Raw genomic sequence first — 14,417 nt, forward strand, 5'->3', positions numbered from 1 at the left:
TCCTGCACCACCGGCTGCTAGGACCAAACCAAGGGAGCCCCACAGTAGCTCAGAGGCTTTGCTTGATTTGCTCCTGGCTACCACTGGCTCCCAGCATGTTAAAGGGCCTCTCTGCTCCTTGTTTCCCCAAAACCTTTTTAGTTAAGCTGCTATCTACTATGGGAAGTGTGGTTGGCTGGGAAAGAACTGCTTGGAGGGAACAGTCATGGGGGTGGATCTGGACTCTCTTCCCACACAGCTTGGAAAATAGGATCCCCATTCCCTGCTGACTTCTTTCCATGTAATTGGGCAGTCAACATGTGGAATTTCTGTCGTCATGTTCTGTGGAGTGCTTAGGCCAGTCAGACTTTCATTGCGGCCCAAGACTCAGTCTTGAAACTCTCCCACCATTCAAATTGCATCGAAGACCAGAAAATGTTGAGCGGTGCCTGACAATGAGCAAGGAGAGTGTTTGTGCGAATTGTTGGATTATGGAGGATTCTGCCATTGCTGGTTCCTGTTTCAGAACACTTCGGGATGGATGGTGGTGCCTTGCAATGGATCAGGGAGGCAGCTCCTCAGTTCTGCCAACCTTGGTGGGATCAAATTTATCTTGTTTATCTGTTTCTGTTAATCTAAGGAACTGCATTAGCTAGTTCCATGCTCAGCGGGGGCCTACTATTGAATTGAAGTAAATTGTCTTCTTAATAACTACGAATCAATTATCTCTTGGCTTCCTGGGAGAATATTTTGCTCTACCTTAAGACAACAAACAACAAGAACTTCAAATCTTTTAGAACTGACTGCTGATACGAAGCCAAAATAGTAACAATAATGGAAAACAAAGCCACACAGATAATAGGTTAATTAATTATATTCGTGGCGGGTGGGGGGAGTTAAGTGTTTGTTGTCAGGTATTATACCATTTAGACCGAGTGCGAAAAAGGGCTACTGGGCTTGTTTCTCCACTTAAAACATCATCCATTGTTGCTGTGCAAGGAGCCAGATGCAGGGGATTGTGGGATAGATCTCTCATCTGTCTGTGGAAGCCACAGATGGCTGCCGGCCAGATGGCAACTCAAGTATAAGTTGTACCACTTCAAATGGCAAGTGGGAGTTCACATGGGTGAATGTTCCCCCCGTCAACATTATTTAATCTATGTCACATACTGGCATGTCAAGGAGTAGGCTAGCTTGGGGGTCAACAATATTTTGTAATACCATACAAGATAGCACAATACAATATAATATTTGAATAAAGAGCCGGACTGTCACAATTTGGAGCACGAGGTCAACATGAAGTCAATATAGTAGAGTTAACTTGCATAACTGAGCCCATACAGCTTAATATTACAGATAACTGACATACAGATTAGTAATCCATAAAGTTTCCAGAGCCCAAATGCTGGAGTTTTCAGCTACATGATGGCAACTCAATAGAGATAGGCCAGGCATCATGTGGTATCATGATATCCGGTTGCATAACGATAGCGTTTTTGGACAATACAAGAGCATCACAGTGGTATGTGAAAACACTTTTGGTTATGTGACTGGAAGAAACATTGTGATGTTGCAGGGATGCACTCAGGGGCGTAATGCCCATTGGGCAAGGTGGGAAGCTGCCCAGGGCACCACCTTGTGGGGGGCATCAAAATGCAGGGTTCAATTTTGGGTAATTTTAGTTGTTTTGCATTTTTTACCTGCAGGGGGCTCCGTTTTTAGGCTAGCGGCACCAGATTTTCAGCGTATCATCAGGAGACTGTCCTAAAAAATGCACCCCCTGCAGGCACCAATGTCCTGGTGCAAAAAAATTTTTGGTCGTGGTGGAGTGGCCGCCCATGGAAGGGGGGCATCCAACTCAGGTTTTGCCCAGGGCTACAGTTTGCCTCGTTACGCCCCTGGATGCTCTTCCCCCCTCCCCCAGTAATTTCTCATTGGGAAATCAGGGGTATGTAAGGTCTCCTACTATAGCTGGAGATCTGTTCCCTGTACCTATAACTGGTTGCTGTAAGTCCTTTATGAGTAGGGATGGGAAATATCTGAGATTTTGGGGATGGAGTTTGAAAACAGTCGGACTTGGGGAGAAGAGGGACTTCAGAGGAGTATGATGCCATAGAGTCCACCTTCCCAAGCAGCAACTTTCTCCAGATGAGATAAGTTGTAATAGCGAGAGATCTCTTGCCAGCAGCCCAATTTATGAGGAAGTGGCACACACGGTTTCACACAAGGAATAAAATTCCCTTGCAGCATTGTGTGCAGCTGTTTTAGTGCGGTGGCATTCCCCCTTGAGGCTTGTCAGGCTCCTACTTTATTTTCTATTAGCTGACAGGCCAAAACAGATCTTTTTACACAGGCTTTTAATTAGGGGGTTTATCTTTAGAAGAAGTAGAAGAGTTGGTTTCACACTCTGCTTTTTTCTACCTTTAAGGCATCTCAAAGCGACTTACAACCACCTTCCCTTCCCCTCCCCTCACCAGGCATCTTGTGAAGTAGATGGGGCTGACAGAGTTCTGTGAGAACTGTGACAAGCCCCCAGCCATGCAGCAGGCTTCATGTAAAGAAGGAGGGGATCAAACCCAACTCTTTAGAGTCTACCATTCTTAACCACTACGCCATGCTGGCTTAAGCTTTTAAATGGCCTGCTTCTGTGTAAAGGCCTAATTGAATGGTTTGTTTTTAATGTCTTGTTTTTTATATTGCAGTGATTTTAACTGCAGGCCACCTTGAGCAGAACTGCAGGACCAAATAAATGTGGGGTGTTTACAGATAGCAGGCTTATTCGGACATTATATATATCCAAATAAATGAATAAAAGCATTCAAGCTGACCAAAAGTACAAAGGAAGGGTTAAAATATGAAATCCCTTTCCCTACATTCAATATTTATTCTAAACAATGGCCGATTATGCACAAGGTGTTTGCTGAGTGCTGGAGGCGAATGTCTGCCGTGGCAAGATTTCTTCTACAGATGTTATTTCCTCTAACCCCGCTTTCACTTTCCACTCTCTCCAGGGCAAGCAAATCCAGTTATAGCACGATTTTAATTTTTCTTCACTGCCAGAACAGGACAGATTTGCCAGTGGGCACAGCTTTGCCCCAGACCTCTTCCCTCTTCCCTCTGCCTGCAGCTTGCCAGCCTGCCTAGACTTATCCCCCTGCCCCTCAGTGCTGTTTTGCCTGCTTCCCCCTTGCTCTCCTCCCTATTACCGACTACTTCCCACTTCTTGTCCTGCCATATCATTTCTACTTCCCATGGCCTCTCTGCTCTTTAGATCTTTAGATTTAAAAAAAATTAAATAACCATATTGATAGATTGATAAATCAATACTAACACTAAAAAATGTAAAAATAATAACACTTGTCCATCAGTCCAAACACCCGATTTGTCCCTGCATTTGTTCAACAAACTGGGATGTCTCCAGCTTCATAGTTTTGTACACAAGCAATCAGTGATTCCAAACCAACTGGGAGAAGCCCTTTGGTCTCGATGCTTGGGTTTACAGCATATCGGGAGACGGATGCTTGTGAATCTGGGGAGCTTAGCAAATGTCAGTTCACATTGTCCTTTTGTGGTTTTAAAGTTTGCACGCCGCCATTACTCCCCCCTCACTTCCCACCATAAAAGACAATTAATGTTTGGGCACAGTGTACAGATGCCATAGTCAAGAGTTTTCTTTAATAGTTTGCTTTTTGATGCTGATAGATTGAAATATTGATCTATTGATAGATTTATATATCGAAGATAAAAATTATAAATCAAAGCATGAATGCATGAGAGAGAATCCCCCCCACTCTGATGCAAGCAAAAAGCCAGCTGATGGGTAATGCCAGCCTTTGCTGCAAACAGGGCGGTGGGTAATAATGCTGAACATGCCCCAAAACAAAGACTCCCTGGCCGATTCTCTTTGAAGTCAGCACCTCACTGTGCATAATCAGTCTATGATTAATTAGGACCGGCTAGCATTATTTGGCATTGCAGCAGCTTAAGCTTCAGCATTACCTCAGTTCTCATGGTTAGATTGTTTCCCCATAGGGACAGTGTGCTGTCGACTTAGAGCTGCATGGACTGTATTTCCTTGGTCAAAGGCTGCAAGATAAGAGAGTTTCTCTCCATGGTCCTGGGAATTTATAACCTCCTTTTGAGAGAGTCTCCCTGGGGCCATTTGGCTCTTCCTGCCACAAAGAAGAAGAGAAAACGTTCTAGCCATTTAGCCTCCTTCCTCTCTGTCCCTTTACAGGTGATATTCGAGCAAAGTTTCAGATGGTAAATGATGGTGCTACTTCAGCCAGTGCCATTAGTATACTTAAGCACTAACGTATTCTGTTCTTGGAGCTTGATGGCTCAACTTCCAACCCTTCTTTTCTGCCAACTATAAGTTTGCAGCTGGGTCCCAAGTCGTAGAAATAATGTAGTCCTTTGGTTGGAGTGAATTCCAGGATAGAGGACATTTCGCCACATACAGTACAGGAAAACTGTCAACGCTGATTCTCAGTTAGGCTCTAACTACACAGCAGCAACACCTGCTATTAACTAATAAACACTATCTCCCTGGTCTTGTTCTTCCTACAGCTACAGTCATTCATTGCTCTTTCTAAGGATTTACTTGCAACCTTTCCATCCACGATGAAGGAACTTTGAAGTGGTAAGCTCCTGCTGTGCTCCTCCCTTCCTCCTTGGATTGACAGCTGCAATGCCTCCAGCAGGCCCACCTTAAGGTTGTCGGCTTGTCAGATGCGAAGAGTTTCATCCTTTCTCGGCAGGCTGACTAAATGCCACACGTCTATCCTGGGGAGCTTCAAGAGAGGAGAAACAGCATTCAAGTGTGGGCTGCAAGCTACAGAGTACAGTTTCCTGGGGCCATCTGTGAGGGTGACGGTGGCACTCTGAGCACAGCGTGTTACTCCCACAGCTGTCCTTGAGATCAGCCCTTGTAGAAAACAAACAGCACAAACCCCCAAGGATAATCACCAAGGCGATGCTGATACTGTTGTTGTGGATTCAGGAAGGAGCAAGAGATTGCTGGATTCCACACCTGTAGTGTTAATCAGCGGGAAAAGGATTGCCAGCCTCCAGATGGGGCCTGGAGATCTTCTAGCACAGGGGTCTGCAACCTGCGGCTCTCCAATTGTTCATGGACTACAATTCCCATCAGCCCCTGCCAGCATGGCCAATTGACAACTGATCTCCGGCCTATAGAGAGCTGTTCTCCTGGAGAAGATGCCAACTTTGGAGGGTGGACTCTGGGGCAGCACATCCCTGCCGTGCTTCCTCCCCTCCTTAACTTCACTCTTCCCATTCTCTGTCTCCAAACCTCCAGGACTTTTCCAGTCTGGATTTGGCAACCCTGGGTGGGAATTCTAAACACATAACTTGCAGCTTTTGTCTAGCAAGGCTGTTGCCCCACACTTTGGCACCCTGTATAACTTCAGGGTTTTGGAAGCTTCTGCTATACAAGGGGAAGAAGAGAAAGATGGATAAAAGGACAGAGATTTAGGATTACCATCCCCCAGGTGGATGCTAGAGTTCTTCTGGAATTACAAGTGCTCTCTAAACTACAAAGATCAAATCCCCTAGAGCAGGGGTAGGGAACCTTTAACACTCAAAGAGCCATTTGGACCCGTTTTCTATGGGAAAAGAAAACACTTGGAGCCGCAAATAATTTTTGACATTTAAAATAAAGATAACACTGTATATATTGGGTTTTTTAACCTTTTACTCCGCTCATTCTGAGAAGTGCATGGATGCGGCAAGGATGGGGCCAGCGGCTCGGCCTTGCCGGCCGCCGGGAGAGCACCCGCCCGGCTCCAACGGGGCAGGCGAGAGGGGAAGCGCGTGGCGCTGCCCAGCCAGCCGCGGACAGTTGGTGCACCCACCCTGCTGCCTGCAGGGTGGGCAAGGATGGGGCCAGCGGCTCGGCTTGTGGAGCCGCAGTGCAAGGGCAAAAGAGCCGCATGCGGCTCTCGAGCCACAGGTTCCCTACCCCTGCCCTAGAGAAAATGGCAGTATCAGAGGGGAACTCTATGACATCACATCTCTACTTAGCTCCTTCCCATCTTCCCTAGGCACTGCCTTCAAATCTCCAGGTATTTTCCAACCAGGAGCTGGCCAGCCAATAAGGCAAACGGGTGCTTCCAGCAGTGGGGAAGGTTTGCAGGAGGGCAACCTATTTTGCATTGGCGCCTTGGTGAAATTTGTAACGGGCTCAGGGGAGACCCTCAAGTTCACTGTTGTGAATCCTTCTCCTTTAATCTTAAGATAGCCAGCTTTCTGGGCAAGGAATTTTGGGGGCCAGATTGAGCATTCAGTATTCCAAATTGGTGGTTAACCCCCCGCCCCCCACACACACACTCCCCACAACACAATTGCACAAATGGCTTCTAAAATGACACAGCTTTGAAATGATTTGACTTAAAAACTGGAACTTGGCTTTACCATCATTCTATCCTGCTGTGTAAACTCGTGGCCATTCTGGCTGAGGACAAGTTGGGCCTTTAGGTATCTGGGTTAGGAATCCTTTAGTCAGGAAGAGCGTACATGGTTCCCAAAGAGCCTTGGATTTGTGTTGCTAGTGATACCTCTGCAACCAGCATCATCAACATAGCAAAGAGGAGGAAGATGGAAGAAGAAGAGATTGCCCTGCTAAAGACAGGTGGAGGTGATGAAGCAAAGGAAATGGTGGATGAGGCATGAGATCGATTTCTCCCTTTCCCCCCTACTCCTCTGTATCAGTTTACAAGTGCCAATGAGCAGACACTGCCTTTCTCTGGCAGGTGGAGATTTATTATTTAGCGGCTCCTGTGTTGACAGGACTGATGGGGATGTTTCATCAAGAAATTAGGAACACAAAATAGTTCAATTTGTTCCAAAACACAAAGGCAAGAGCCAGCATAAATTATATGCGGCGTTCAGAAACACTGGCTGGGAACCCTCATTGCTTCTGCCTTCCTTGGAGAGATCATTGGGCATGTGAATATTTTTGTTCATGGTATTGGAGAGGCTGTTCCTGTGATTTCCAGCAGCTCCAGCCATTCCAGGACTTACGGCAGAAATCACCTCTAGACAGATCACAGTGATACAAAGATCTTCTGTTCTGCCATTTTCTTGGTCTGGGTTAATTCAGATTTGCAGAAATGCTGACCAGGAGGCGGTCAACAGTTTGCCACGACTCCCCAGCTGGAGATAGAAACGTCTGGCAAAAGACAAGCAGATCTCGAGGGGCTGCAGTCTTTATCATTTTATTTCAATGTTGTTACCCTGTTTCTCTCCCCCGAGGAGAGCCAAGGCAACTGACAGCATTGCTCTCCCTGCCTTCATTTTAACCTCACAACAATTACCCTGTGAAGCAAGTGAGGCTGAGAGAAGATGATTGGCTTGAGGTCAGTGAATAAGCATCAGTGCCAGAGTGGGGACCTGATCCTGGGTCTAGCCTGATTCTTACTGGTGCAGCACGTACATGCCCTGAATACTGCCCGATGCACAAATGATGTCGCCTTGCAACATAAGAGACAGGTTAGACGCTTTTGGGGTTCATTGTGCCAGATATATTTTTCATGCAGTCAGTTTTGGGTCTTCCAGCAAGTTGTTCTTGACATATTCTTCCAGCACTATCACTGTTAACTTTCCAAACACTATTTGAAGGTTGGGGTAGGTTTCCTGGGCTGTGTGGCCGTGGTCTTGTAGATCTTGTTCCTAACGTTTCACCTGCATCTGTGACTGGCATCTTCAGAGATGCATCACAGAGAGACGTCTGTTACACACTGTGTCTAGTGAGAAGGGAATGTTTAGTGGTGTATATATTGTCCATGTCCCAGTAAGCGTTTGGGTGGAACTTGCTATGCAAAGGTGTGGTTGAGTGCATTATATTGCGGGTGGGGTTATCAGCCCATTTACATCAAGATGCCAGCCACAGATGCAGGTGAATTGTTAGGAACAAGATTAACCAGACCACGGCCACACAGCCCGGAAAACCCACCACAACCAGTTGAATCTGGCCTTGAAGCCTTCGACAATACACTATTTGAAGGGTTAATTAATTGCCAAATGGGCTTCTCAAGGAATGGGTTTTTGCAGTGTTGAGGGCCTCTTTTCAAAATGGAAGCCTTCTTATTAGAGAACGTGAAAGCCAGAGAGATATGAAAGAGAGAGTAGGGTATAGCAGGTGGGGGGAGATGTTTGTCAGTTTATTTTTTCTCATCAGGGGCTACAGAAGAATGCAGGTAAAACTGAAGCAGTTTGTTATTTTGGAATGTTTGTTTTAGAGCTTCTTTCTGTTTTACACATTTAAAAGGCATTTCCAGAGATTTGGTATGATATGGAAAGTGAAAAGGATTGAAAAGAAAATAAATATTTTCAAAGAAATTACAAAACACTTTTGCTCTGGAAACCATCTACAAAATAACAGCTGTTCTCAGTCCAAAAATGAAAAGTATTGTCAAAGATCAGCCAAAGATAGCCCAGCCAATCATAAGGGAGATGTGCTTCAAGAAATTCAGATGACCCTGACAAAGAATCCAGCAAAAATATTGTCATTGCTATGCTGAGTGATGAGATCAAACAACCCACTCTTGCTTTTCCTAATCTTGTCTAAATTATTCTCTCAAGTAATTTCAGGTCAGAACATGGGATTCTGACCTACCTGCTAGGCTGAGAACAGAGGTGAGATGGAACAACCATTTTTGATAGGGCAGGCTTTGGATATTTCCAGATTCAGACAGATGTGTCTACAGAGAGACACATTATGCACTCACTGCTGCATTCCTTCATGCATCTACAAGGCCATTGTCTTTCAGATCACTGCATTCAGGCTTCAGAAAAGGTGTAGCTAGTAGCTGTGCATTTCAATGTGACACTGGAGGATTTGCTCTCCCCTAAAGGCCCCTTTCCTAAAGGCACCATATCCTGAGTCTGTTATGGCATCCATCTTAGCCTGTCTTGCTAAGGCACCTTTAGGGGAGACGGGTAGAGTGTTGTTTCCTAAAAACAGGCCTTCCTGTCCTACCACAGGTCAGTCTGGTAACAGGGTGCTTCTCTCTGGAGTACTTGTACTCTCTGGAGTCCTGAGGTCAAACAGTAAATCTGCAATGTATTGTCAAAGGCTTTCAAGGTTGGATTCAATTGAGTGTTGTAGGTTTTCTGGGCTGTGTGGCCGTGGTCTGGTAGATCTTGTTCCTAATGTTTCGCCTGCATCTGTGGCTGGCACACAGATGGAGGCAAAATGTTAGGAACAAGATCTACCAGATCACGACCACACAGCCTAGTAAACCCACAACAACCAGTAGATCTGTAGCTCATTGTCCTTATACTTTGGTCTCTTGTTATTCAGGCCTTCATACAAGCGTGGCCCCAGCTGAAGAAGAAGAGGAAGAGGAAGAGTAGTAGTAGTAGTAGTTTGGATTTATATCCCCTCTTTCTCTCTTGTAAGGAGACTCAAAGGGGCTTACAATCTCCTTTCCCTCCCCGCCCCACAACGAACACCCTGTAAAGTGGGTGGGGCTGAGAGAGCTCTGAAAAACTGTGACTAGCCCAAGGTCACCCAGTTGGCATGTGTTCAAGAACATAGGTAAGGGGAGGGGTTGGGTTCAACCCCTCATTACTTGTCTGAAGCTCCGCCCCGTTTGTGGTTTTTGAATTTTTAGTATTTTTTTGTTTTTGGCCTGCAGGGGGTGCATTTTTTAGGCTAGCAGCACCAAAATTTCAGAGATTTGTTGGGAGACTCTCCTGATGATACTTTCCAGGTTTGGTGAGATTTGGTTCAGGGGGTCCAAAGTTATGGATTCCCAAAAGGGGTGCCCCATCCCCATAGTTTCCAATGGGAGCTAATAGAAGATTGGGGCTACACTTTTGAGGGTCCATAACTTTGGACCCCCTGAACCAAACTTCACCAAACCTGGGTGGTATCATCAGGAGAGTCTTCTAAAGATACCCTGAAAGTTTGGTGCTGCTAGCTTAACAATTGCACCCCTGACAGCAGGCACCCCCCAAATTTCCCCAGATTCTCCTTTTAAATCCGCCCCCTTCGGCATGGATTTAAAGGGAGAATCTGAGGTCCCCAGTTAAAACAACACTGAAAGTGATGCTGTTTCAGGGTGAGGGATAATCCACCCCAAGGCAGCATCACTTTCAATGTTGTTTTAACTGGGGACCTCAGATTCTCCCTTTAAATCCATGCCGAAAGGGGTGGACTTAAAAAGAGAATCTGGGCTCCTTAGTTTAAACACCATTGAATGGGATGCTGTTGGGGGGGGGATTCCAGCATCACAGCAGCCGCCTATGGGGTGGGCCCCCCCGCAAAACTCAGATTTTGCACCAGGCTCCATTTTCCATAGCTATGCCTCTGCCCGGAGGGGAGGGCAGAAGGGGCTGCCGACTGCTGGCTGGGAGCCCAGCTGGGGGGGGGCGGGGCAGGGGAGTCTGCTGTCCCTGGCCTCGGAGAGCTGCTTTTATAAGTACTGAGGTCGGGGGTGGGGCTTGGGGAGGTGTGGCACCGCCCCCAGGGGCATGTGGGGGGTGCCCCCCCAACCCCACATAAAAATCTATACCTACGTCACTGCATGTGTTGGAGTGAACAAGCTAATCTGGTTTATTTGGTATTAGTATATATGCTGTGTGTGTGGAGGAGGAATCACAATCCTCCCTTTGATATTTTACCCTTCTTATTGTCATGATGCTCATGATGACCCCTATCCGTAGGTGTCTCCATCATTCTGCAAAAATGAGCCGTGTGTCTGCTGAAGCTGGGCACATATGAAAAAGTCCTTTCTCTAGAGACCCTTTCCCAACATTCCTTACATTTCATTGCCATGTCAATGATAATTTATTTCCACAGAAGAACAAGAAAGCCCATTGGTCAATTATATTAAATTGCAGGCATGTGACAAATTCTTTCAATAGCCCTCCTAACTATTGGGAGGCAGGAACTTGGACCAACTTGAATCTCATTTTTTTGGAAGGCTAATATGGCAACGATTAGTTCGAAGGCAACACTTGCAGCCACCACATCTCAGACCAGTGGGATTCTGGCATCAATGTTTTAATTTGGGCCAAAGCCTCTTTTATTTATTCCTGAATTTCAAGGCCACTAAAAGCACCAGGAAAAAGAATTGTTGAGAAGGACTGCAGAGCTCATTAGCCCAGAAACAAAATAGTGGAAAATCAATTATAGACATCGAAAATACAAATGTTTAAACTGTCCTAAAAAGACTACTACTTAAATCAATAAAAGTTTAAAACTTAACCATTTATCTGAATAAAAAACCTTATTGCAGTGCCAAAATACTGATGGGGAGAGAACACTGGAGGCAAACTGTATAATTTTCATGACAGAGCCATGCTGTGGGTTTGCTATGTAAGTTTAACATTTGTATGGATCTTTTAAAATCCTGTGTGCCTCCTTCAGAAAAATGGACACAGAGAAAATATGTATCTTTAAGCAAGAGAGACAGCATAGCAAATTGTGAGTGGTTGTAGCTCAGTGGCAGAAAATCTCCTTTGTATGCAAAAAAAATCCCAGGTTTACTACTAGCATCTTTAGTAAATTAACAACAACAACAACAACAATTTTAGGCACTTAAGGGTAGGCAATTAGAACAAATATGACCATGACCAGAACAGAAAAATCCTCAGATGATGCAAAGTGCAGATTGTGCAAGGAAGCTGGGGGAAACTGTAGATCACATACTCAGCTGCTGCAAAAAGATTGCCCAGACTGAGTACAGAGGCACAACTCAGTGGCCTAGATGATCCACTGGAATTTAGGCAAGGACTACAACATCAAGATGGCTAAAAACTGGTGGGAACATTGTCCAGAGAAAGTCTTGGTAAACGAGAAGGCCAAGATCTTGTGGGACTTTCAAATCCAAAAGGACAAAGTGTTGGCGCATAACACAGTGAACATCACAGTGATCAAGGACAAGAAAGTGACCATCATTGACACAGCCATACCTGGTGTGTAGTCGTGCACGCGTGGTCAGCAAGGAAGCGAGGCAGAGGCCTTGGAGATAACATCTGGTGGGAGGTCATGCTTGGCGAGTGTGGGAGGTCCGTGTTCATGAATCTCTCAGCGTGCTGGTTCTTGGCACCTTTTTATTATGATTCCTAATGGAAGTGTAGGAGGTGGAGGCAAGGAGAGTCCGGAGGCGGGGAGAATCATCATGTGATGCATGATCTCATCTAGTGGCTACGTCGCGAGGAGAAGGCGTAAGCGTCTAGGCCTAATCTCACCTGGGGCAAGACCATTGTCCCTTTGTCCAGGATGCCCGGTAGCTGAGCCAAACAGTTCACCCCAGCCCGTGACTCACCAGAGGATGAGGAGTGGGGAGTGCTTGATGCTGACCAGAGGCGTGGAGTCCGCCGGCATTCAAAGCGTTCTACTCACGGTGCTGCTGGGTCAGCGTGCATTACTACATCTCCTCCTTTTTATATTTAGAGAGGCGAGAAGCGCTAGAAGCGATTTAAGGGCGCTTGTCTCCTCCGCATTTTGTCAAGTTGACCCGAGCTCTTGTGCTTAACATTAGAACTTGATTTCGCGGGGTAAAGGAAAGTGAGGGAGTTTCTTACATAGAGTTACAGGCAATATTAGACATACATAGACCGAAACAAGATCCGATGTGGGGCATACAATTAAACCAATGCAGAACTGTACAATGGCACTTAACCATCCTCCGGCAGCCAGCTCCAGAGGGCTGACCACCATTAGGAGCAAAACATGGTACTGGGTGGATACAACTTCCTGTAAGTCGGCGCTTTCATATGAATCAATTGGGAATTATCAGAGATTAAAGCAACACATATTACGTACATTTCACAACCTTGGTGATGCAGCAACAACAAATAATCAATGGCGGCCGCGATTATCTAGGGTGCTTGGCGAAGTTCTGCTGCTCGAGGCCAGGGCATCAGAGCAGTGGAGGCAAGTTGATAGACAGCAAGGCACAGGCCAGCCCGGCCGATGGTCTTAGACTGTGGGAGGCGAGTCCAGGGACTCTACTAAAGAGGTGTGAGAGCCGAGGAACTCCCACCGCTTTGGAGAGAAGGCGGCAAATGCATCCGGCAAGGAGGGATCCCGAAGAGCAGAAGCGGGCCAGCGGCGTTCCAGACTCCTGGGGTGGGGCCTGAGGCAGAGCGATGGTGAGAAGTGACGGGGCAACAAAGGAGTTGACAGAGAGAGCCCGGTGAGATGTAATTAAAGTTCTCTCCCGCAGGTCAGAACCAGCCCCTGGGGAGCAGGATGTTTTCGAACCACGGGGGAATGTCCTCCACGATGTGTACAGTTCCAACCGGCCCGGGCGGTGAATAGGCCAGGTCGGTTTCACCGATCCCAGCCACAGCGTCTGGCGCAGAGTGTTGGACTCGTGGTCGCCCGACAGTCTTGGTGATAAGGAAGCGCCGGCCGGGAGGGATTGGGCTGGCAGGTCCCCAGAGTAGGCACTCGCCATTACCTGATGGATGAAGCATTCATGAATGGGCTCAAGCGGTTCAGCTAGGAAGTCTCCAGGGGCTTTGCAAGCGGGGAGCAAGCAGGAGCTTAGCAAACTCCGACCCTAGATACTGGCCCAGGCAGAAAGGCGAGGCGTTGGCAGCAGCGGCAAATTGCTCCCAGATGTTGGTCTGGTGGCTTCGTCAAGGGATGGCCGATTGCCATCGGCAGGAGGCAAGAGCAGGATGGTGGCAGCGGGGTTAGGCGGTGATGATTACAAAGGCTGACACAGGGTTCGGGTGTCGCAGGGGTAGCCTTGCAGAGCGCCTTGACTCTGAAGCTTGGCTGGTGGTTGCTTTGGCGTTCCCAGGTCATTGGTCTTTGGAGCGTCTGTCGCGTCCCGGTGGCGGTGTTCCTGTTGAGGCGCTGGTATGGATCCTTCAGAAGATGTGTTCCATCTCCGGGATAGGTTAGTTTCCTCTAAACGCCATTCCATGGGCTGGCTATCGCATGGCGAGTGGAGTCCACAGGGACCTGTAGGAAGGAAGGGACTGAAACCACCCCTTCCCAGGTTATGGGAGGGCAGGTCCCGCCAGGCTCGAGTTTCTAAGCCGGATGGCGGGGAGATCCTTAATCCCGAGAGTTTTGTTTAGGGATTTAAGGGTTTAATATGAGAAGGCTTGTTTACAGCCCTCGCATTGAAAGGATTACCCTTTAAAAAACAATGGCAAATCTTACTGGGAACCCATACTACTCCTCTTTCTTTTAGATTGTTTGGCAGGAGGGCAGGGTAAGCGACCCTGGTGGAAATTAGCTTCAAGTCATAAGAGTGCGTCAGAGGCGAGGTCGAGCTCCAAGGAAGAGGGCAAGAGGCCCGGACCCTGGAAGTTGTGGTATACATACTTATCGGCAACACAAAGAGGGGCTTTGGGGCTTTTGGAGGGATGGGCGCATCCGGGGGTTAAAGCAATCAAACGATTAGAGGCGATTTCCTCACACACGGGGGGTTTTTTCCCTCGGCAAA

Source organism: Sphaerodactylus townsendi, linkage group LG12 (genome assembly GCF_021028975.2).
Source record: "Sphaerodactylus townsendi isolate TG3544 linkage group LG12, MPM_Stown_v2.3, whole genome shotgun sequence".
Classification (NCBI taxonomy): domain Eukaryota; kingdom Metazoa; phylum Chordata; class Lepidosauria; order Squamata; family Sphaerodactylidae; genus Sphaerodactylus; species Sphaerodactylus townsendi.